The sequence below is a fragment of the Heliangelus exortis genome, chromosome 9 (genome assembly GCF_036169615.1).
Source record: "Heliangelus exortis chromosome 9, bHelExo1.hap1, whole genome shotgun sequence".
Classification (NCBI taxonomy): domain Eukaryota; kingdom Metazoa; phylum Chordata; class Aves; order Apodiformes; family Trochilidae; genus Heliangelus; species Heliangelus exortis.
In genome coordinates this window covers 11,852-35,000 of record NC_092430.1, presented here as the reverse complement: position 1 = coordinate 35,000, position 23,149 = coordinate 11,852, and the positions used below count along the sequence as shown (strand labels likewise).

The 23,149-nt window shown below is 48.7% G+C and overlaps 1 long non-coding RNA gene across 1 annotated transcript; it reads left to right on the top strand.

Annotated features, from left to right (window-relative positions):
* Window positions 1-8,573: 8,573 nt before the first annotated feature.
* LOC139799467 (uncharacterized) lies at window positions 8,574-14,546 on the top strand. Its single transcript, XR_011727281.1, has 5 exons — window positions 8,574-8,690; window positions 10,208-10,277; window positions 10,914-11,115; window positions 11,920-12,083; window positions 14,136-14,546. It is a non-coding gene; the product is annotated as an uncharacterized lncRNA (long non-coding RNA).
* Window positions 14,547-23,149: the final 8,603 nt, after the last annotated feature.

Here is a 23,149-nt window from a genome sequence, read left to right as displayed (position 1 = left end):
TGAGTATCTGATGGCATTTCTACAGGAACTGCTGAGAAAATCAGGGAAAAACCACTTGGATGCGCATATCCTTGGTAAGGCCACAACTCCCTGCTGCCCTGCTCAGAGGGGATTTGCAGCATTTCTCACAAAACCCCTTTCTCCAAAGTCCTCTGGGTAGGCTGAGCGAGCCCTCAAGTGTCACCTTGCCTGGGGTTGGGGGATTTTACCTGTGACCCCTGCAGCTGCTGGCTCTGTCTCACTCTCTCTGGTCGTGCACCTGACACAGCTGAGAAGAAGAAAGCTCAGCAGTTCATCTGTCAGTTTCTACTGAGAGAAAACGATCTGCTCTGAATTTCAGATGCAGCTGATCTGATTTTTAGCTATCAAATCGCTGTAAAAAAAATATTTTTTTTATACACTGGCTTTTTCGAAACATTATCACAGGATTTTATACTTTCCTGGCAGTTTGAAAGCTGTCACTGTTTAAGCTGTAAAGTGTATAAAATTTCTAAGTAAGCTGCACACAGACAAGCAGAAATAGAAAAGCTGATATTTAGGAGTGAGGACAGACCATTCCCCATATCCTGCCCCCATGGCCTCTCCTCCTTTCCCACCTTTCCCACCGAGCAGAGACCCCCGAGCCGGCCTGGAGAAGGAGAGGAGGGAAGGCATCCCCCCACCACACGGCCCCAGCTGCTAGAGACAGGTGAGTGAGGGGCCTCCGGCTGCTTTGCTGTGATCCTGATCCCTGCCAGTCCCCTCTTTGGGTGCCCCTGCCCAGGGCTGGCTCTGCCCTCGGGAGCTGGCACGCGGCTGGGTGCCGGGTAGGGCCCTTCAGTTTCTCCTGCCAACACCTTCAGCTCACCCTCCTCCTCCCTTGTTTTTTTAGATTCCCAGTCTGCTTCCAGCAGACATCAGGATCCTCTACCAGCTGAGGAGGAGGATGGCCAGGAGAGCTTTGTGGATGCCCTGGAGGACATCGAAGAGGTACCCAGAGACTGCCAGCTGCCTTGTGCCCGCTCCAGCTGAAGGAGAAGGTCCCAAACCCAACGTTTGCTTTGTGTGATGGGGACTAAAAAAGATAAGGAAGTGAGACTGCTCCAGTTGCATTTGGGTTATTTGGGGGGGACGTGTTTTTGAAAGGGGCTTTAGCACACAGAGCAAGCAGGTGTGATCCTTTGTCATCCTGGAAGCTGTGCAGAAGCAAGGGGGTTAAGCTGGGGATCTTGCTGCTTAATGATTAAACCACGGGAGAGGGACTGGTGCTTGGCCAGGTGGCCCTGGCTGATGATGTTCCCTGGCATTGGTTCCTAGTTCTATTTTGCGGAGGTGAAGTACATGCAGCTGCAGGTGGGGAGGTTCACAATCTGCAATGGAGAAGTGGCCTGCCAGTTTGAATTTATCAACAAACCAGATGAGAAAGCCTACTCCAAGAAGTGGCTGGCTGCTAATCCCAGCAAGGGCTTTCTGCACCCAGGTGAGCTCCTTGTTGTTCCTCTCATTAATCAGCTCATGTTGTCACCTTAATTCTGGCTTAATTTTGACCCTGTTATGCAGGGTCAAATGCAGGCTCAGAATGCAGGCTTATTGATTTCATACCTTTTGTCCCCAAGTATGGATTTAATCATCTCCCTGCAGGTGCTGAGAAGACAGTGATGTTGGAGGTGTTTGTTAATAAATCAACAGCTACACACTTAAACTCTGGAGAGGAAAAACTTGAAGATATCTTGGTCCTGCATCTTCACAGGGGGAAGGATTATTTTGTTTCTGTAACGGGGAACTACTTGCCAAGTTGCTTTGGGGCTCCTCTCCACACCCTGTGCCACATGAGGGAACCTATCCAGGACATGTCAGCAGAATCTATTCAGAAACTCTATTCAGAGTTAAGGGCAAGAATTCCCTTCCAAACCCACAAGAATGATCCAAACTAGATGTTAAATCCTGTTGCTTGCAAAAGAACCTTTTGCACTCCCCTGCTCTCTCCTCTGAGGATGCTGGTACAGCTTGTGCATGTGTTGTTTCTTCTCTCTGGAGTGTTGGTGCCCAAGTGCCTGTTGTGCTAGTCTGGTGTAAAGGCTGCTGAGTGAAGCTGCAGTTTCTGACCAAGGAGGAATTCTCAGGTAAAAGCTCTGTGAAGCATTTTTGCCAGAACTTGGATAGCTACCTTTTCTTTTTCCCCCCTCACTCTCAGCCCCTGGTGCCACTGGAGATCAGTGATGATGCCATCGAAGCTGAAAAGCCCGTGGACATTCCAAAGGAGCTGTGGATGATGGTGGATCATCTCTACAGGAATGCTTCCCAGCAGGTTGGCAGTCTTCGTGCTGGAGACACAGGATGGGACTTTTTTTGTCTTAGCTTTAGATTTGAGGATGCTCCTGGTCATGAGAATTTCTGTGGATGTTTGGGCAGTGGTAGAGGGGAGCCCCAGGGTGTTCTGTTCCCTGACGGTGCCTCTTGCTGGGAGTTTCCAGACAGCTGACAGTGACATTGCTCAGTAATTTATCCAACTAACTTTTCGTTTCCTGGAGAATGAGTTAAGTGTGTGCCTTGCAGGAGTACCTGTTCCAGCAGCCAGGCCTCAAGTCTGAATTTGAGCAAATCCGGGACTGTTTGGACAAAGGAATCCACGACAGCCTCTGTATCCTTGCAGCCTGATGTCTTTACAGCCTCTGCAAGGTGACTGATGAGGGCCATAAGGAGGCCGGGGAAGAACGCTTTCAGGCTCCCCTGACAGTGGGGCCACTGGCTGAGCCTGCACACGAACTGGGGTGCCTGCAGAGAAGACACAGGGGCAGCTCTCAGTGCACTGCTTCAGGGTGACCCCACAAGCCCCTCTGGGCCAGCACCCAACTCTGGCACCCGACTCTGGCTCTTGCCCTAGGTTTCCAGCTGCAGTGCAGGGCAGGGGGTGCAGGCAGTGGGGAAGCAGAGTGCTGCCCAGAATGCTGCAGGGCTCCTGTTTGTGCCTGGGGGGCCCCAGCAGCTGCGGGGTGGTAGGGCTGGGGGCAGCGGAGGCCTCATCCTGCCAAGGAGAGGCTGTGCTGGGCTGCAGAGCCCAGAAGGCCTCCCAGCAGAGCCCAGGGGAGTAAAGAGGGCAGCAGCCCTGCCCAAGTGCTGCCCGCGGGGCTGGGCTGGAGGGCAGCTGTCCTTGCCCCTTGCCGCATGCCCCTCTGCAGGCTCAGGTCCCACAGCAGCCTTACGTCATCAAAGAGGGTGGGGAGCTTCTTTGCCAGCAGCACAGCGATGGGGCTGGCCTCCACATTCAACATGGGACCAGCCATGATCTCTCTTAGGAGCAGCGGGCCCTGCTGCCTGACTTCTGCAAAGTTGTCCTGCATCTTCCAGATGCTTCTGAAGCTGTCCCTCTGCCCCAGGAAGCTACCGGCTGGGAGCCTCCAGTCCCCGGAGCAGGGACAGAGGGCTCTGCTGTCAGTCCCTCTGCCCTCCAGCCCTTCCTGCTGGGGCAGTGCTCAGCACCCCTGGGTGTCCACAGGCAGGGCTTCCCCCCGGACGGGCTGTGTCAGCCCCCAGGCCCTGAGCTGGCATGGGGAACCAGGAGCTGGACAGTGCCGGGGTCCTGCAGCTTCGCTCATCTCTCACGGCTGTCATTCTTTCAGCTGCTGGGCTGCCAGGACATTGCAAAGACTTCGAGTGACCTGGGCTGCCTGCGGTCATGTCTGAAGTGTGGCAGTCACAGTGTCCGTCTGCTGGCACTCAGGGCCTTGGTGGAGCTGTGGGCACATCCACAGATGGGGAGTGAGGCGGAGTCAGGCGGAGCTGCGTTGGTAGCCTGGGGCTGGGGCATGGGGGTAAATTGGTGCTTTGGTCCTGGCTGTTAACTCTTCTGCTAAATGCTACCTGCCAGGAAGTGGTTATTTTTCCCAACGCTGCTTCCTCTCTTTCTCTTTATAGTCCTAGTGACCAACTGTCAGCAAGTGCAGCTCAGGAGAAGGCAGAAGCAGATGATGCAGGTGATGCAGACGACATCATTGTCCTCAGCACTCCCCAGTGGGAAGAAGCTTCTGGCCCTACGTTGGATGCAGCTGCTGTGGACAGAGGAGGCAGGATTTTGAAGTCTGGAGGAGCTCAGGAGGAAAAGGACCCAGGCCTTTTCTTGAGGTGGTTTGTATTGTCAGCACTGACTGTGTTTCCTGTTGACTTCAGCACAGGCATCAGGTGGAGCAGCACAAGAAGTTTTGTGAATGTGCTGATTCGTTACTCGTTGGCGATGCTTCTTGTCAAGCTGTGAGGGCAGCTGTGACTCCATGTCCACTAGCAGGGTTGTTGTATTACCTTGTCCTCCAGACAAAACATTCAATTGCCTTGTGATCAAACACCTAGCTCCTTCTATGAGGTTTTAAAATCCCGTCTATGGTTTGGAGGCCACAGAGCCCTAAAGGAATCTTAGGAAACCAGTATATTTAGATAATGCAATGTTGTCTTCTGCTTTACCTGTGAGAGCCTACAGTGGGAGGTTTTATTCTTTCTGGGTTCTTCAGTTCTGTTTTATCAGAACTGTGTGGTAAGTGGTCAGCAGATAGTGTCCAGGGGACATTTCTTGGCATTATTACTGCAGTCTCTGTCTGGCACCATGAAGCACATGTCCTGCATCACGAGAGTCCCTTTGCTGTGCTGCAGGAACAGGCTGAGTGTGAGGTTAAGCTTTTGATCTGGATTCTGCTGTTTGCTTTTCTTTCCCTTTTCTGAATAGTGTGTAACTGGATAGAGCAGCAGATGGCATAGTCTCTAGCATCATGTTACACGTAAGACTCCATGAACTAGTAAAATCTCTGCCTGTGCCTGTGGTGTGTACTCATGTGTGCAATGAGTACCTTGGAGGTTCCTCTACTTCCTCTCTTGCTAGGCCGTTACCATTCTGTTAACTGGTTCCTAATCAAACGTATTCATGCTCGTATTTTTTTTCTCCACTTTAGAGGTGTTTCTTAAACTGCTAGGTGTAAGAGTCCAAAGAAGATAGCACTACTGGGAATGCATTCATTCCTGCTGTCCTGTGTTGACTTGGCTGCCCCAAGTCTCACTCTGTTGTCACCTGTAGAGTTGTCCATGTTAAATGTTAAGGAGATTTTTCTATTTTTTCTTCTGTTTTCTTCTATAGTAAACATGAAAGTTAAATCCTGAAAAGACGACACTTTGTCCTTTCAGAACCAAAAAGCCATATCCTTAATATTAAGCTATGGATCCCCTGCTAAGCCTTTGTCCCTGGCCAAGTCCTTCCTCCGTCCTGCCCATCCCTTCCCTGGCTCCTTTTTCAGGCATTGCCAGGTGACTCCTCTCCAGGGCATTCTTCTGGACTGGAAACTTGCCCATTGCAATTAAAAAAATAACTCCTTTTGTTCACAGGGATTTTTTTATTCCTTGTGCTTTCAGGTGATAGCCATGGTTCTAGAATCAAAAGTTACAAAAGAAGAGCCTCAAACATAAAAGTGAGGAGTAGCAGAGTGTAGTACAAACACTGATTGTCCCCTTTCTTCCCTGGTGTGTAGATCCCCTGCCAGAAGAGGAGAAAGATGATTTTCTCTGGACTTGTCTCTCCCCAGGATTCTGAGGTACTTTCTGAGAAGGACCTCGTAAAAGAAAGCTCAGCAAAGTTTCCATTTTGTCTTCCACAAGAAAGGTTATTCAAGCTGTCAGTGGGTGGCAAAGCAGATGCTTCTTTCTGCTCCTTTCAGATGTTTGTTTCATCTCTTTGAGGGAAAATTACCTCAACAATGCAGAAAAGAGGAGAAGATTGTCATTCCTGTAGAGCTCAAAAGTGACATTGCTGGCTCTGAGAAAAATGACATATTAAATGAAAGGCCTGAGGTGCCCAACAAAACTTCCAGAGACTACACTGGTGAGAGAAACGATCTAGATCCAAATACTTCCTCTATGAATACTAATCCCTAGAAAATGAACTAAGAAAGTGACTGACTTCTGAGGTTGCAAATATTAAGCTGGCCTGTGAATCCCTGCTGGCCAATGGCAGAGTAGCAAAGCAGCTGAGCGTCTCCCTTCTTCCCTGCTGTGTAGGTTCCCTTCCAGCTGTGGCAGCAGAGGAAAAGAAAGCTGTCAGTTTTCTGGGGACTTCTTCCTTGGATTCTGAGGTACTTTGTGTGAAAGAAAGGGAGGTTTCCGTGGTGGGGCTGGCGAGGATAGGAGGAAGATCCAGGAGCTCCTGGGATCCCGCTGTAACTGAAAGGAAGCTGGGCTGAAGTGGGGAAGTGCTTCTCAGGGGCTGTGCAGAAGCAGGGGTGAGATTCAGGACCTCAGGCATTTCTTTCTGCTGCTTCAGATTTCCTTGGAAAGCAGTCAGTGGATGATAATGCAGATGCTTGTTTCTTCTGTTGTGTGTAAAAGCTCCTGAGCAATTCCTTGTCTTTTATCTTTCAGGGTAACAAAGGTGGTGTTGCCATAAGGTTTAAATTCCATAACACTACTACTCTGTGCATTGTGAATTCTCACCTGGCAGCTCACATAGAGGAATACAAGAGGAGGAACCAGGACTTCCAGGACATCTGCTCTCGGATGCGGTTCCGCCAGTCAGATCCCAACTTGGCCTCTCTCACCATTGCCAAACATGAGTATGCTCCCCCTCTGGCTGTGCCCATCGCTCCGTGGGGCAGGGAGAACTTGAGGAACACAGGAGAGTGCCAGGTTCTCCTGGCTGGGATGTGGGAAGGGGTCAGAAATGCTTTACTGGAACCCTGGGGCTGAGGGTGGTCACTGTCCAGGTCTGACAAGTCACTTGCCACCCTGTGCTCTCCCAGCCTTGTTTTATTTTCAAGTGAGGATGTGGCAGCAATGTGCACTGATTTCCCCAGGGGGATTTCATCTCTGGGATATCAGAAGCACCAGTTATCAAGAGGCAGTGACAAGGATGCAGAACGGGAATTAAAAGCGGCAAAAAATAGAAAATAAAGCTTCACTTTCAGGTTTTCACTGCTGCTTGTTGTCTCTGATGGCCAAGCAGACACAGCACCCAGCTGACAGTGTTGGGAGGAGCTGCTGGGTCCTGCCTGTGGCCAGACCGTGCACACTTGTGCTCTGTGTTCTCCTGCAGTGTGATTTTATGGCTGGGTGACCTCAACTATCGTCTGGAGGATCTCGATGTGGCAAAAGTGAAGCAGCTGGTGGAAGAGAAAGCTTTTCCAGAGCTCTGGCAGTATGACCAGGTACTGAATGAGGCAAAGGAATGCAAATGCAGTCTTTGAAGGCTTTACAGAGGGAGAGCTTTCTTTCCAGCCAACATACAAATATGATGCTCGCTGTGATGACCAAAGAGTGGCAGATCTAACGAGTCTAAACAGGAACAGTTCTTAGGTTATTGCTCTTCCTCTCCTTTAGATCCAGTTTACATCTATTCATCTTGCTTTTCTTCCACTGATGTTTACCAGAACTTTTTCCCAGGAAAAATCCATCGGCTTTCCCCAGGGCTGTACAAAAACAAGGAATTATTTTTGTTAGTTTCTTTTTTGTTGTTGTTGTTGGTTTGGGTTTTTTTCCCTTGGCAAAATTTTGAGCATCTTTTACTTGCTGATACCTTCTCTACCTCCTCAGACCAGCTATATAGAGCCTCTGTACCTCAGATCAGAGCAGCTGGGGTCTGAACTGGAGCATTTGTGCTGTCTGTAGCCGAGTGCATCCTTGTGTAAGTCTGGGTATTGCACTGATTGGATCCAAAGAACAAAAGAAATCATTTTCAGCTTTGAAGAAGCAGAAAGCAAAGCATGATACAGAGCTACTTAAGAGCAGACAATTTTGCAACTGCTCAAAGCAGCTCTGGCAAACACAACTTTGGAGGAGACCTGGCTGCAGGCCATGGCAGGAAAACAGAGTCTCTGGGAGAGCAGTGTCTTGCCTTGCTTTGTTCCTCCACCTGAGCTGGGCCTCCTCTGCCCATCCCCAAACGCCCCCTCCAGGACCCCCAAAATGCCCTCTGAACCCCTCAGACTGCACCCATAAACTTGTGCACCTGCAGGTTCTTTAGATGAGCCAAAGCTCTTCTTCTCCCCCAGTGGGGGCTCCTTGGCTGTCCCAGGCCCTGCTTTCCCCTGCTGTGGCCTCTGCAATGAGGCAATGAGCACTTCCCAGAGGAGACTGAGGCAAGGAAGTCCTGGAAAACCTCAGCATTCTCAATATCCTCTGGAGCTAGGTCTGACATTTCCTTCAGGAGAGGGCCTACATTTTCCTGGCTTCTCCTTTCATTCCCACCTATGTGCCTCTCAAAGCTTTTCTTATTGCTCTTTCCAACCCCGGCAAGATTCAATCCTACCTGGGATGGATGTGGCTCTCCTGCCCTGCTCCCCAGCTGCTCCGACCACCTCTCTACTCCTCCCAGGGTACCTGCCCTTGCTTCCCCCCCGCCTCTGCATGCTTCCTCCTTCACTTGGAGGCCTTTTAGGAGCTGCTGGCTCATCCCCGCCGCCCTCCTGGAATTTTTCCCCGGCTGCGGGATGGGGAGAGTGGGGAAAGAGCACCTGCCAGCATGGGCCGGGAACCAAGATGTCCGCCGGGCAGCCCCCTGCTTGCCCCGGGACTACAGCTCCCAGCATGCCCCGGGACTACAGCTCCCAGCACGCCCCGGGGCGCTCCTCCTCTCCTGCTGCCTGAGCCCGCCCGACCCCGGGGCTGCCCCGGCCCCGGCCCAGCTGGGAGGGGGAGCAGGAGGAAGGGGATCTGGGCAGGGAGGGAAGGCAGGACAAAGAGTGGTGAGGAGCGGGAAAGAGGTGGAGGGGAAGGGGGCAAAGAGGGAGGAGGAGGGAGGCAGGGAGGGAGAGAGAGGAGAAGGGCGGGAAGGAGGAGAGAGGGGGGATGGAGAGAGAGCGGGCCAGGGGCCTGAGAGAGACAGAAAAGGCCCCAGGAGAGGGGAGTGACAGAGGGGTGGGAGAGGGAGCAGGAGAGAGGGGAAAGGGCGAGGGGAGGGAGAGGCAGGAAAGGGGAGAGGCTGCAGGAGAGAGAGGGACAATAAGGCCAGGAGAGGAGAGGGAGAGAAAGATGTGGAGAAAGAGAGAGAGAGAAACAGCAGTGGCTCTGAGACCCGTCAGGGAGGAATTGGGAAGTGTTGAGAGGGAGACAGCCAGTGAAAGCCCAAAGTTGTGATGGGCAAAGGACAGGGAGGGAGGGATGGATGAAGAGCTGGGGGCAGGGAGCTGGGCAGAGCCCCAGAAGAGCAAGCAGTGATGAGCAGCTGGGCCAGGCCCTACCAACCTGGGCTTTCTTTTCAAGGAAGCAAGCTTGTTTTCATTTTTAAGGTTTGATTAGGGACCCTTGGTTTGTGTTCCTGGTTTCTTCAGGTTGATGTTGTTGTTGTTGTGCTGGATTGTGTTGTGTTTTCTGTCTTGAAACCATCATTTCTGGTCTGACACCTCTGGAGCAGGTAGGGCAGTGTGACTGATGGCGTGGTCTTGCATATTTCTGGGGAGTCAGTGGAAATGGTGGTTGGAGCCTTCTGCATCCCTTAACCTTTGATGTCTTGAGTGTAAATCCTGCAGTGGATTTGCTGAGGTGCAAAAAGGAAATGGGAGAGCAGATCTTCCTCACTCACACACACACACAGCTTCCCCCATCTGAAGATGAACAGAGAAAATCTCTGGGGCTGTGTTCTTTTATTAAATGTGTGTCAGACACGCAGCGCCAGGGGACTTGTGTGCAGAGAATGGCTGCATGGGCCTGGGGCTTGACCATCATCACCTGGAAGGGAAAAAGGAAAAAAAATGGGTGATGATGGGGGACTTGTTCCCAAGTCTGTTTCTTTCTATATTCTCTTGCACCAAGAGACACCCAGACAGCCCTTCACTGTCCCTGTGACCACCAAGCCCACTGCATCTCCCCGAGGCTGTCCTGCTATGGCTGGCTGCTGACAGGAGGGGACACGGGGAGGTGGCAGCCTGGGGGGGCCAGGGGGGACATGGGGTGGTGAGGGTCTGGGAGAGTGAAAGGACATTGGGCAGTGATGGGCCCAGGGCTGCTGGGGGAGCCATGGCAGAGCCAGGGGGCTGCTGGGGGTTGGCAGTGGGTAGTGAAGGCCTGGGGGTGATGGGACACTGGGCAGTGACAGGCTGGAGGGCATCTTGAAGAAAAAAAGGTGGGTTTGGGGACTGAATTTTCTCTTCAACATGGTTTACTCTGTGCATCAGAGAACTGGTTTATACTCTGCTTTCCCTACTTAGGGTTGGGTACAGGTGCTTTATTCGGAGTTCTGATCACCTTTTTTTGGTTCTTCTAGAAGCCAATCAGAGCCAGTGAGTGGAACATCTGGAAGGCAAAGGGAGCCAGGGAGTGGAACATCAAAAGCTGTATGTAAAATCACAATCTCACACTTTCTACTGCAGCCTGCATTTACATCCAAACAGTGTACCCTTGTATTAATTTCCCAAACAATAACTTAATCCATTTTCCAATAAAACACAGTCTTTGTTGTAAATAGAATGTATTTGAGTCAGCATAGCAAAACTGTGTACTGCCATCATTTGCACAGTTGGGTTTTTTCCCCTAATTTTATAAAAGGTTACCAAAACCCCCTGAGAATCTGTTATTGTTAAACTTGGTACTGTTTCTTACTTTTGACTCAAACCAACATATCCCAAGCATTTTGAGGACATCTGTGTGCAGCGAAACAATTCCTTTTTGTGCCTGTAAATACCTGGGCATTTCTTCCTGAGACTGTATAATTGAGGTGAAATTGTTTGGGCCCCTCTGAGTACATAAATGTCTTGAATAGATTGCCATCAGTTAAAGTCTTGTTGCTGCCCAAGTTGGTATTCTGCAGTTCTGCATTTGATCTTTGGACTTTATCTGATGAAGCAGTTCAGTTGAATAGTTTGTCTGCACATGAAAATACCAACAGCCCAGTGTACCCATTCAGCACAAGATTGGAGCCCAGTGCCTTTGTGGGTAAAAGCTCTGTCATTTTTCTTCCCTTCTGCCTGCAGGACATGTTTGGATCTGGGTGACTTCAGGTTTGGATGCTGCTGCCGTTTCCCAGAGGTTCAGCCTTTCTTCAGGATACCCCCACTTGGAACTGAGACTGGGAAAAGGGGCAGCATTTTTCTACAGCTTTGCAAACACTGTCCTGCTGCTGCTAAAATACAAATAAGGAACACAAGGAAATACCTGACTGGTAATGCTCTCGATGTTGATTTGCCTCCTGGGGTGGAATATGATGTGTAACTCTGCATTTCAAAAGAGTCCTTCCAGTATAAACATCACTAAGTGGTGGGTTGTTTTATTTTTGTCCTCCTGATTTTAGGTATAACTGCTTTTTCTTCACTAGACTGGGGTGAGGCATTACAGTAAGCCAGAGTTGTGGGGTCTGAGCACTTGAGAAGCTGTGAGGAGATCTGAATGTAGAAATTCATCAAGTGTGTCTGTGTGTCCTGTGAAGAATACAGCCTGTGCTGGTCATGGAGTGGTGTGTCATATTTCAGCTTGAAAGCTTCTTGTCTGTAGCTCTGAAACGACTCAGTCTGAATCTGACATCAGCAATGCTGTCACTGATCAGTTTGAATTCCTTTCTGCCCGTGAATGTCTCTCTCTGTGAGTGTGAGTCAGTGTAGCTGGCCCAGGGACCCTGGTAGTTCCCAGAGTGCCTTTATCCAAACCACATTCGTAGCAGTTGCTCTAATTCAGATGGGGTTTTATTTCTTGAAAACAGGTATGTTAAAACCCTTTGATTATTTTTCTGTGACCAGATCAGTGACTCCTCTGCACTTCTTTCTCTGGCCCAGCTTATTGAGATATATGGAATTTCTTGTCAAATCCTTTAAAATAAAACCCCGAGAGTCTTTGCTTTGTTATTTTAAATCTTATGCTGTGATCTGTAGCTGGATAACCATTGAGATGTGAACGAAACTTTGATCTTTAAGAATATGAAGTCATTGGTTTAAGTTTACAAGATGTTTGCGTTTGGATCCTATCCTACAGAGGGTTGTTGGGAAGCTTGGGAAGACAGGAGGGGAGTAGCTGATCAGCCTCAGTGTAATCCTGCAGTATTCCTCAGCCTCAAGACACAAGGAAGCCCTTCAGGAGCTGTTCACCATCTCTGAGACATTTTGTTAATTTTGTGTTGGAAACCCAATGTTTGCAGAGTAATTTAGTTGTCAGTAAGTCATGGACATTTCAGTGGGTCTGCACCAGTTAAATGAGGAGTGTTTCTGTAACAGGGACAACTGCTGTGTTGTGCTGTGGAACTGCTGGCACGTTTGCTCAGCAAGGTGTAAGTTTGTCTGGGCAAGCAGCAGTGATTGCCCTTTGTGAAAAGGCACAGTGCTCACCAGTGAAATGACTGTTCCTGAAAGTTCCAAAGATCAGAGAAGGCCTAATGCACAGGAGCTGGTTCTTGCTTCTGCAAACGTAGCTTGGAGTTCCTGCCCAAGCAAGAGAAATCTTTTCCCAGTGGAAACTCCGTGCCTCTGTCACTGCAGAAAGTAAAGGGGAAACAAAGCTGGGGAAACAAAGAAGGATCAGTTTGAAGGCAGCCACCCAGTGGCATTTATCTGCATTGGTGCTGCCCCTAAACGTGTACTTGGTGCTGTATACTCATCTAAAGTTTTATTCTAAAATGTGAGCAAGTGTCCAAGTGATGCACACATTTGAGCTTTTGAGAACAGGGCAATATTTCAGAAAAAACGAAGGGACACATTGTAAAGCAGCTCAAAACTGTTATTTATTCTCACCTCTTTAGTGCAGGCTGGCTTAGCATGGAGGCAATGCACATAGGAAGTTTTCTGAGTTTTTATGACAATGTAGAAAATGCCAGGGTAGAATTTTGGTCTGTTCCTAGTGAAGTGCTGTGGGGTTTGGCTGTGTTTGAGAGGGGCTTTTTTTCAACTGTTTTTGTTCTACCAAATGAGTCAACTGCCTGTCAAGCTGCCTGTAAATGTGAGTGATTTCAGAGCTGTCGATCCGGATTATGTTCCCACGGAGACAAAAAAGGTGTGTATGAAACAGCTGTTTAATGAAATGTTTTTTGTGAATGAAAGCATCAGAAAGCAAATGAGTGTCTGACCCGAATGAGAGGTGTTTGGAGGGCTGAAGAACTTACAGTTGCTCCCTTTGACCCCGCTTGTATCTGAAGAGGATAAAATCAAAGGCATGAAGATACAGTCTTGCCACTGCTATGATCCAGCCAAGTACTTGTTGATAATGTCACCTCTGTTCTTTGAAGAGGCTGGAAAAACTGTAGAGCTGTTTAAGAAGAAAGCCACATGCACACTTTTATCTTTTGTTCCACAAAAACTCACAAAAAGAAACCCTTGGCTCCACCTCCACTGTTTTACGTTTGCTTTTGTTGTGGAGAACCTGGCCACTCTAGGAAAAACTGCCCAACAAATGGGTAAGAGTGTGGGGGACTTGTGATGTTACTCAGGTGATAATGTTTTGACTTTGGCAGTTCCCTAACAAAGAGATGATTGCTCCTCTTAAGAATTGTTTCTTACGGGGTGAAGTACTGAGGTTATACAACGATGTTGCTTGCTGAGCCCTTGAAAATGCGAGGGAGACCTGGAATTATAAATGTAAAACTTTCTTGCTTCTAGCTGATAGACACTCAATATGTCCATGTATATTTTTATGTCTTGTAGTATTACTGGAAATGTTTCTTGCTTAAGCTCTTTTTAATGACAGGTCACAGTTTTTAGTATTTTGTATAAAAACAAGATGTTTCTGCTGGCACCATCTCTTCTTTGTGTGTTTTGGTGACCTGAGTCTCTGGTTGGGTGTTAGTGGCATTTAACATTAGTCAGTGAACATATATATATATGCATGAGGGATGAATTCATCCTTAATATAGAGATGGTCAGGATAAGTTTCTCCAGGGACTGACTCAGACACCCAATTAATCCCTCACTCTGAATTGTGCTTTGGAGGAGAAGTGTATCTGTGTCTCTTCTCCAAGTGGCTGGTGAGCTAAGGGGATTTTCTGAATAAACCTGAAGTGAAGACATTCTTTGTTTGTGGAGTTCCAAACACTGCTCAAGCATTTTTTGGAACATCCTGGCTATGTTATTTAAAAGAAAAAGTATTTGATTGGAGCAAGCCTTGGGTTAGGAAAAGGAGGGGATTAAAGGCTTTTGCTGCTTAAAATAGTAACAATTGAGATGTCATTTCATGCGTGAGCTTTAGATGAGGTGTGTCTGCATTTCTTTTCTTTACAGGGCCAAACTGTTGAGCCTGATCCCAGAGTTAGAAAGAGCACAGGAATTCCAAGGAGTTTCATGCTGGGGGTGAAAGATCCCAATACAAAGGGAGCTCTGCTGACAAGAACTTGGAAATATGCAATACCAGCTCTTAATGCAAAAGTATGGAATTTGCTGAACTGACCAAAAAAGTGAACAAGAGAAATGGTGGGGAAACATCTGAGTGCCAAAGCAACCAAAAAATGTAGTTAAATATAAATACCTGTATTTTAGAAGGTGAGCAGGATTAACATGAGGTGAGCAGAATTCCATCTCTTACTGCCTTTGATAAAATCTAAAGCTTGGAAAATTTTTCCATGTACCGGTCTTTAACTTTTGTCTTTTTCCTTTCCCACCCTGCCTCCAGGGAAGCATATGCCAGAGGAAAGAAGGAAAAGCCTTTCTATTTCTCCAAAGAGCCCTCCTCCTTCTTCTCCTTCTCCTTCTCCTTCTCCTTCTCCTTCTCCTTCTCCTTCTCCTTCTCCTTCTCCTTCTCCTTCTCCTTCTCCTTCTCCTTCTCCTTCTCCTTCTCCTTCTCCTTCTCCTTCTCCTTCTCCTTCTCCTTCTCCTTCTCCTTCTCCTTCTCCTTCTCCTTCTCCTTCTCCTTCTCCTTCTCCTTCTCCTTCTCCTCCTCCTCTGATGATGATGATGATCCCATAACTGATGAGTTCTTGTGTGCTCTTTGCAAAGCCCTACTGACTGATGCAGCTTTTATTCCCTGCTGTGGGCACAGTTATTGTGAGGAATGTAAGTGTTCCTTGCGTGTTTCTTAGTTCAAAACAATCACATCTGATCTTCTGAGAGCAGAAACAGGAGATAACAAGGTTGCTTTGTTTCCAGTTCTCTTTCATCCTGAAGTCTACCCTGAAGGATGCTTCTTATAGAATGAGGAAAATAGGCAGAAAGCTCTTTTCCCTTTCTATGTGTCTGGTGAAATCCCCTTTGCACACCAAAGGAGGAGTATGAGCAGAGTGTGTAATTGTGCAGGTGATGAAAGTCTTAGATATCAAACTGTTTTGTCCACAGCCCTGTCTCTCATATAAGATTACTCTGGTGACTTACTGCTGACTAGAAAAAAACAAAATCAAAACCACCACTATTTTAATATATAAATAGTTGAATATTTAATCCTTCAGAACTCAGGACGTTTTCCTGGTTGTTGTTTTATTCCCTAACCTTGACGTTGGTGACTTCAACTCTACTGGGCAGTGAGGAAAAGACTAGATGAAACATCAAGGCACAGCCTAATCCCACCTTCAAATACTACAACAGTGAAATACCAAAACTGTGTGGTTATTTGCTGCATACTGGAAACTTTTTTTCCACTATTGAACATTTATAGCTTCGTGCCCTCCACTCAAGATCCTATTCAGCCTTTAACCATATACGTGTTTTTTACAATTGATTAGAACTTTGAAATTTCCCTCCTGCTTTCTTTAAAAACCATTCTGATGATTCTAATTCTACACAGGTATTAGAACAGCAGTACTGGAGTCTGAGGAACATACCTGCCCAACGTGTCAGCAGAGGTTTCTCCTGAGGCTCCAGTTGCCAACAAGTGCTCACCCCAGGTGACGTGATGACTTTTACATAAACTGCTTGTGAGAAAAATCTATCTGTGAAAAGCTGAAAGGGAAGGGTTTACATCTCCTTACACAAGGCTACACTGAATAAGGCCAAAGCAAATGATTGGGAAAGTCATTGCTGTTGTCATTTTATGACAATTTTGAATTTTTTCAGTTTAGTCATCTGAAATGGCCAAGCTGCTTTCTCTCAGCTGGAGACAACGGTGTCTTAGTTTTATCTATTTATCTATTTCTCGCTCTATGGACTCCAGCTGGGCAGTGATGTAGAGGGTGTCACTGCATCTCCCCGAGGCTGTCCTGCCATGGCTGATACGACACCCTCTGGATCCTTGCAGCCTGATGTCCCCTGAGGGTCACTTAGTGCCAAGAGCTGAAAAGATGCAATCAGTGGGTTCCCCCAGGGGGTTTTAATTCCCCCCTCTCACCTTGGGGTGACTGACAGCTGCATTTCCTTGTGCTCAGTGTGAAAACCTCTGCCAGGTCCTTGTGCTGTTGGTGTCTGAGCTCCCAGCTGTGAACTCTTTTAACCCAGAGCCAAGGTGAATGTTTCAGCAGAAATTCCAGCAAAGCAGATCAGGCTCTTCTTGCCCCCCCTTTCCTTAACCACTTGGGGATCAGTTGGCAGCAATCACTCAGTTGCTGAAGCTTTGCTGCTCTTCCTGGAGAGCCTGCCAGAGCCTGTCATCTGCTCCAGGTTCTACAGAAGATGTCTGGAGAGTGCCTGCAGCTACAGACTGAGCAGCCAGGTAAAACTCCTCTGATTTTAGAGGGAAAGGAGACAAACTGCTTTATGTGAGACCAGCAAAGGGGTTTTGCTCTCAGAAACTGAATTATCTGGTAATAAATAAAGGATCTTGACTGCTTTGGGCTACTCAGAGCAGTTGTTTGCAAACTGGGTGATGCTGGAAGCAGATGAAGCTGCTGAGGCATTGCCACATCTTCAAGATAAATATTGTGGGTTTGTTTTTTTTTTTCCCCCACCTCCTCAGATCATCTCTAAACTGCCCAGGTGCCACAAAAATGTGTTTGAGTATCTGATGGCATTTCTACAGGAACTGCTGAGAAAATCAGGGAAAAACCACTTGGATGCACATATCCTTGGTAAGGCCACAACTCCCTGCTGCCCTGCTCAGAGGGGATTTGCAGCATTTCTCACAAAACCCCTTTCTCCAAAGTCCCCTGGGCAGGCTGAGCGAGCCCTCAAGTGTCACCTTGCCTGGGGTTGGGGGATTTTACCTGTGACCCCTGCAGCTGCTGGCTCTGTCTCATTCTCTCTGGCTTTTTCTCTGAAATGCAGGCAGCATTTTTGGGGAGCTGTTGCTTTGCCCTCCTCCTGGACATCCTGCACCTGACACAGCTGAGAAGAAGAAAGCTCAGCAGTTCATCTGTCAGTTTCTACTGAGAGAAAACGATCTGCTCTGAATTTCAGATGCAGCTGATCTGATTTTTAGCTATCAAATCGCTGTAAAAAAAATATTTTTTTTATACACTGGCTTTTTCGAAACGTTATCACAGGATTTTATACTTTCCTGGCAGTTTGAAAGCTGTCACTGTTTAAGCTGTAAAGTGTATAAAATTTCTAAGTAAGCTGCACACAGACAAGCAGAAATAGAAAAGCTGATATTTAGGAGTGAGGACAGACCATTCCCCATATCCTGCCCCCATGGCCTCTCCTCCTTTCCCACCTTTCCCACCGAGCAGAGACCCCCGAGCCGGCCTGGAGAAGGAGAGGAGGGAAGGCATCCCCCCACCACACGGCCCCAGCTGCTAGAGACAGGTGAGTGAGGGGCCTCCGGCTGCTTTGCTGTGATCCTGATCCCTGCCAGTCCCCTCTTTGGGTGCCCCTGCCCAGGGCTGGCTCTGCCCTCGGGAGCTGGCACGCGGCTGGGTGCCGGGTAGGGCCCTTCAGTTTCTCCTGCCAACACCTTCAGCTCACCCTCCTCCTCCCTTGTTTTTTTAGATTCCCAGTCTGCTTCCAGCAGACATCAGGATCCTCTACCAGCTGAGGAGGAGGATGGCCAGGAGAGCTTTGTGGATGCCCTGGAGGACATCGAAGAGGTACCCAGAGACTGCCAGCTGCCTTGTGCCCGCTCCAGCTGAAGGAGAAGGTCCCAAACCCAACGTTTGCTTTGTGTGATGGGGACTAAAAAAGATAAGGAAGTGAGACTGCTCCAGTTGCATTTGGGTTATTTGGGGGGGACGTGTTTTTGAAAGGGGCTTTAGCACACAGAGCAAGCAGGTGTGATCCTTTGTCATCCTGGAAGCTGTGCAGAAGCAAGGGGGTTAAGCTGGGGATCTTGCTGCTTAATGATTAAACCACGGGAGAGGGACTGGTGCTTGGCCAGGTGGCCCTGGCTGATGATGTTCCCTGGCATTGGTTCCTAGTTCTATTTTGCGGAGGTGAAGTACATGCAGCTGCAGGTGGGGAGGTTCACAATCTGCAATGGAGAAGTGGCCTGCCAGTTTGAATTTATCAACAAACCAGATGAGAAAGCCTACTCCAAGAAGTGGCTGGCTGCTAATCCCAGCAAGGGCTTTCTGCACCCAGGTGAGCTCCTTGTTGTTCCTCTCATTAATCAGCTCATGTTGTCACCTTAATTCTGGCTTAATTTTGACCCTGTTATGCAGGGTCAAATGCAGGCTCAGAATGCAGGCTTATTGATTTCATACCTTTTGTCCCCAAGTATGGATTTAATCATCTCCCTGCAGGTGCTGAGAAGACAGTGATGTTGGAGGTGTTTGTTAATAAATCAACAGCTACACACTTAAACTCTGGAGAGGAAAAACTTGAAGATATCTTGGTCCTGCATCTTCACAGGGGGAAGGATTATTTTGTTTCTGTAACGGGGAACTACTTGCCAAGTTGCTTTGGGGCTCCTCTCCACACCCTGTGCCACATGAGGGAACCTATCCAGGACATGTCAGCAGAATCTATTCAGAAACTCTATTCAGAGTTAAGGGCAAGAATTCCCTTCCAAACCCACAAGAATGATCCAAACTAGATGTTAAATCCTGTTGCTTGCAAAAGAACCTTTTGCACTCCCCTGCTCTCTCCTCTGAGGATGCTGGTACAGCTTGTGCATGTGTTGTTTCTTCTCTCTGGAGTGTTGGTGCCCAAGTGCCTGTTGTGCTAGTCTGGTGTAAAGGCTGCTGAGTGAAGCTGCAGTTTCTGACCAAGGAGGAATTCTCAGGTAAAAGCTCTGTGAAGCATTTTTGCCAGAACTTGGATAGCTACTGTTGGGAAACTGTCTGGAAGAAAACAGACATGTGAGCAATCCTGACTCTTTAGCTTTAGCTAGAGTAAACTAAGGGCCTTGAGACCCAGTTGCAAGGTTACTGAAAGATGAGCTATGGGAAAAAGATAAGGGAGCTGGCAGTAGAAAAGAAGAATAACAGGATAATGAGGTAGCCAGCAGAAGTTCTGTGAGAACAGAATTTGTGTCCAAGATACAGCCACCTGCAAGATATCGTTATATAAACAAAGGCTCTATATAAAGCGAGTGTCCACTGTTAATAAACGACTTCACTTTAACCATATTGGTGACTGCGTGTCGTCCTTTAAGCCTCCGCGGATTTTTTTCCCACAAGCTACCTTTTCTTTTTCCCCCCTCACTCTCAGCCCCTGGTGCCACTGGAGATCAGTGATGATGCCATCGAAGCTGAAAAGCCTGTGGACATTCCAAAGGAGCTGTGGATGATGGTGGATCATCTCTACAGGAATGCTTCCCAGCAGGTTGGCAGTCTTCGTGCTGGAGACACAGGATGGGACTTTTTTTGTCTTAGCTTTAGATTTGAGGATGCTCCTGGTCATGAGAATTTCTGTGGATGTTTGGGCAGTGGTAGAGGGGAGCCCCAGGGTGTTCTGTTCCCTGACGGTGCCTCTTGCTGGGAGTTTCCAGACAGCTGACAGTGACATTGCTCAGTAATTTATCCAACTAACTTTTCGTTTCCTGGAGAATGAGTTAAGTGTGTGCCTTGCAGGAGTACCTGTTCCAGCAGCCAGGCCTCAAGTCTGAATTTGAGCAAATCCGGGACTGTTTGGACAAAGGAATCCACGACAGCCTCTGTATCCTTGCAGCCTGATGTCTTTACAGCCTCTGCAAGGTGACTGATGAGGGCCATAAGGAGGCCGGGGAAGAACGCTTTCAGGCTCCCCTGACAGTGGGGCCACTGGCTGAGCCTGCACACGAACTGGGGTGCCTGCAGAGAAGACACAGGGGCAGCTCTCAGTGCACTGCTTCAGGGTGACCCCACAAGCCCCTCTGGGCCAGCACCCAACTCTGGCACCCGACTCTGGCTCTTGCCCTAGGTTTCCAGCTGCAGTGCAGGGCAGGGGGTGCAGGCAGTGGGGAAGCAGAGTGCTGCCCAGAATGCTGCAGGGCTCCTGTTTGTGCCTGGGGGGCCCCAGCAGCTGCGGGGTGGTAGGGCTGGGGGCAGCGGAGGCCTCATCCTGCCAAGGAGAGGCTGTGCTGGGCTGCAGAGCCCAGAAGGCCTCCCAGCAGAGCCCAGGGGAGTAAAGAGGGCAGCAGCCCTGCCCAAGTGCTGCCCGCGGGGCTGGGCTGGAGGGCAGCTGTCCTTGCCCCTTGCCGCATGCCCCTCTGCAGGCTCAGCTCCCACAGCAGCCTTACGTCATCAAAGAGGGTGGGGAGCTTCTCTGCCAGCAGCACAGCGATGGGGCTGGCCTCCACATTCAACATGGGACCAGCCATGATCTCTCTTAGGAGCAGCGGGCCCTGCTGCCTGACTTCTGCAAAGTTGTCCTGCATCTTCCAGATGCTTCTGAAGCTGTCCCTCTGCCCCAGGAAGCTACCGGCTGGGAGCCTCCAGTCCCCGGAGCAGGGACAGAGGGCTCTGCTGTCAGTCCCTCTGCCCTCCAGCCCTTCCTGCTGGGGCAGTGCTCAGCACCCCTGGGTGTCCACAGGCAGGGCTTCCCCCCGGACGGGCTGTGTCAGCCCCCAGGCCCTGAGCTGGCATGGGGAACCAGGAGCTGGACAGTGCCGGGGTCCTGCAGCTTCGCTCATCTCTCACGGCTGTCATTCTTTCAGCTGCTGGGCTGCCAGGACATTGCAAAGACTTCGAGTGACCTGGGCTGCCTGCGGTCATGTCTGAAGTGTGGCAGTCACAGTGTCCGTCTGCTGGCACTCAGGGCCTTGGTGGAGCTGTGGGCACATCCACAGATGGGGAGTGAGGCGGAGTCAGGCGGAGCTGCGTTGGTAGCCTGGGGCTGGGGCATGGGGGTAAATTGGTGCTTTGGTCCTGGCTGTTAACTCTTCTGCTAAATGCTACCTGCCAGGAAGTGGTTATTTTTCCCAACGCTGCTTCCTCTCTTTCTCTTTATAGTCCTAGTGACCAACTGTCAGCAAGTGCAGCTCAGGAGAAGGCAGAAGCAGATGATGCAGGTGATGCAGACGACATCATTGTCCTCAGCACTCCCCAGTGGGAAGAAGCTTCTGGCCCTACGTTGGATGCAGCTGCTGTGGACAGAGGAGGCAGGATTTTGAAGTCTGGAGGAGCTCAGGAGGAAAAGGACCCAGGCCTTTTCTTGAGGTGGTTTGTATTGTCAGCACTGACTGTGTTTCCTGTTGACTTCAGCACAGGCATCAGGTGGAGCAGCACAAGAAGTTTTGTGAATGTGCTGATTCGTTACTCGTTGGCGATGCTTCTTGTCAAGCTGTGAGGGCAGCTGTGACTCCATGTCCACTAGCAGGGTTGTTGTATTACCTTGTCCTCCAGACAAAACATTCAATTGCCTTGTGATCAAACACCTAGCTCCTTCTATGAGGTTTTAAAATCCCGTCTATGGTTTGGAGGCCACAGAGCCCTAAAGGAATCTTAGGAAACCAGTATATTTAGATAATGCAATGTTGTCTTCTGCTTTACCTGTGAGAGCCTACAGTGGGAGGTTTTATTCTTTCTGGGTTCTTCAGTTCTGTTTTATCAGAACTGTGTGGTAAGTGGTCAGCAGATAGTGTCCAGGGGACATTTCTTGGCATTATTACTGCAGTCTCTGTCTGGCACCATGAAGCACATGTCCTGCATCACGAGAGTCCCTTTGCTGTGCTGCAGGAACAGGCTGAGTGTGAGGTTAAGCTTTTGATCTGGATTCTGCTGTTTGCTTTTCTTTCCCTTTTCTGAATAGTGTGTAACTGGATAGAGCAGCAGATGGCATAGTCTCTAGCATCATGTTACACGTAAGACTCCATGAACTAGTAAAATCTCTGCCTGTGCCTGTGGTGTGTACTCATGTGTGCAATGAGTACCTTGGAGGTTCCTCTACTTCCTCTCTTGCTAGGCCGTTACCATTCTGTTAACTGGTTCCTAATCAAACGTATTCATGCTCGTATTTTTTTTCTCCACTTTAGAGGTGTTTCTTAAACTGCTAGGTGTAAGAGTCCAAAGAAGATAGCACTACTGGGAATGCATTCATTCCTGCTGTCCTGTGTTGACTTGGCTGCCCCAAGTCTCACTCTGTTGTCACCTGTAGAGTTGTCCATGTTAAATGTTAAGGAGATTTTTCTATTTTTTCTTCTGTTTTCTTCTATAGTAAACATGAAAGTTAAATCCTGAAAAGACGACACTTTGTCCTTTCAGAACCAAAAAGCCATATCCTTAATATTAAGCTATGGATCCCCTGCTAAGCCTTTGTCCCTGGCCAAGTCCTTCCTCCGTCCTGCCCATCCCTTCCCTGGCTCCTTTTTCAGGCATTGCCAGGTGACTCCTCTCCAGGGCATTCTTCTGGACTGGAAACTTGCCCATTGCAATTAAAAAAATAACTCCTTTTGTTCACAGGGATTTTTTTATTCCTTGTGCTTTCAGGTGATAGCCATGGTTCTAGAATCAAAAGTTACAAAAGAAGAGCCACAAACATAAAAGTGAGGAGTAGCAGAGTGTAGTACAAACACTGATTGTCCCCTTTCTTCCCTGGTGTGTAGATCCCCTGCCAGAAGAGGAGAAAGATGATTTTCTCTGGACTTGTCTCTCCCCAGGATTCTGAGGTACTTTCTGAGAAGGACCTCGTAAAAGAAAGCTCAGCAAAGTTTCCATTTTGTCTTCCACAAGAAAGGTTATTCAAGCTGTCAGTGGGTGGCAAAGCAGATGCTTCTTTCTGCTCCTTTCAGATGTTTGTTTCATCTCTTTGAGGGAAAATTACCTCAACAATGCAGAAAAGAGGAGAAGATTGTCATTCCTGTAGAGCTCAAAAGTGACATTGCTGGCTCTGAGAAAAATGACATATTAAATGAAAGGCCTGAGGTGCCCAACAAAACTTCCAGAGACTACACTGGTGAGAGAAACGATCTAGATCCAAATACTTCCTCTATGAATACTAATCCCTAGAAAATGAACTAAGAAAGTGACTGACTTCTGAGGTTGCAAATATTAAGCTGGCCTGTGAATCCCTGCTGGCCA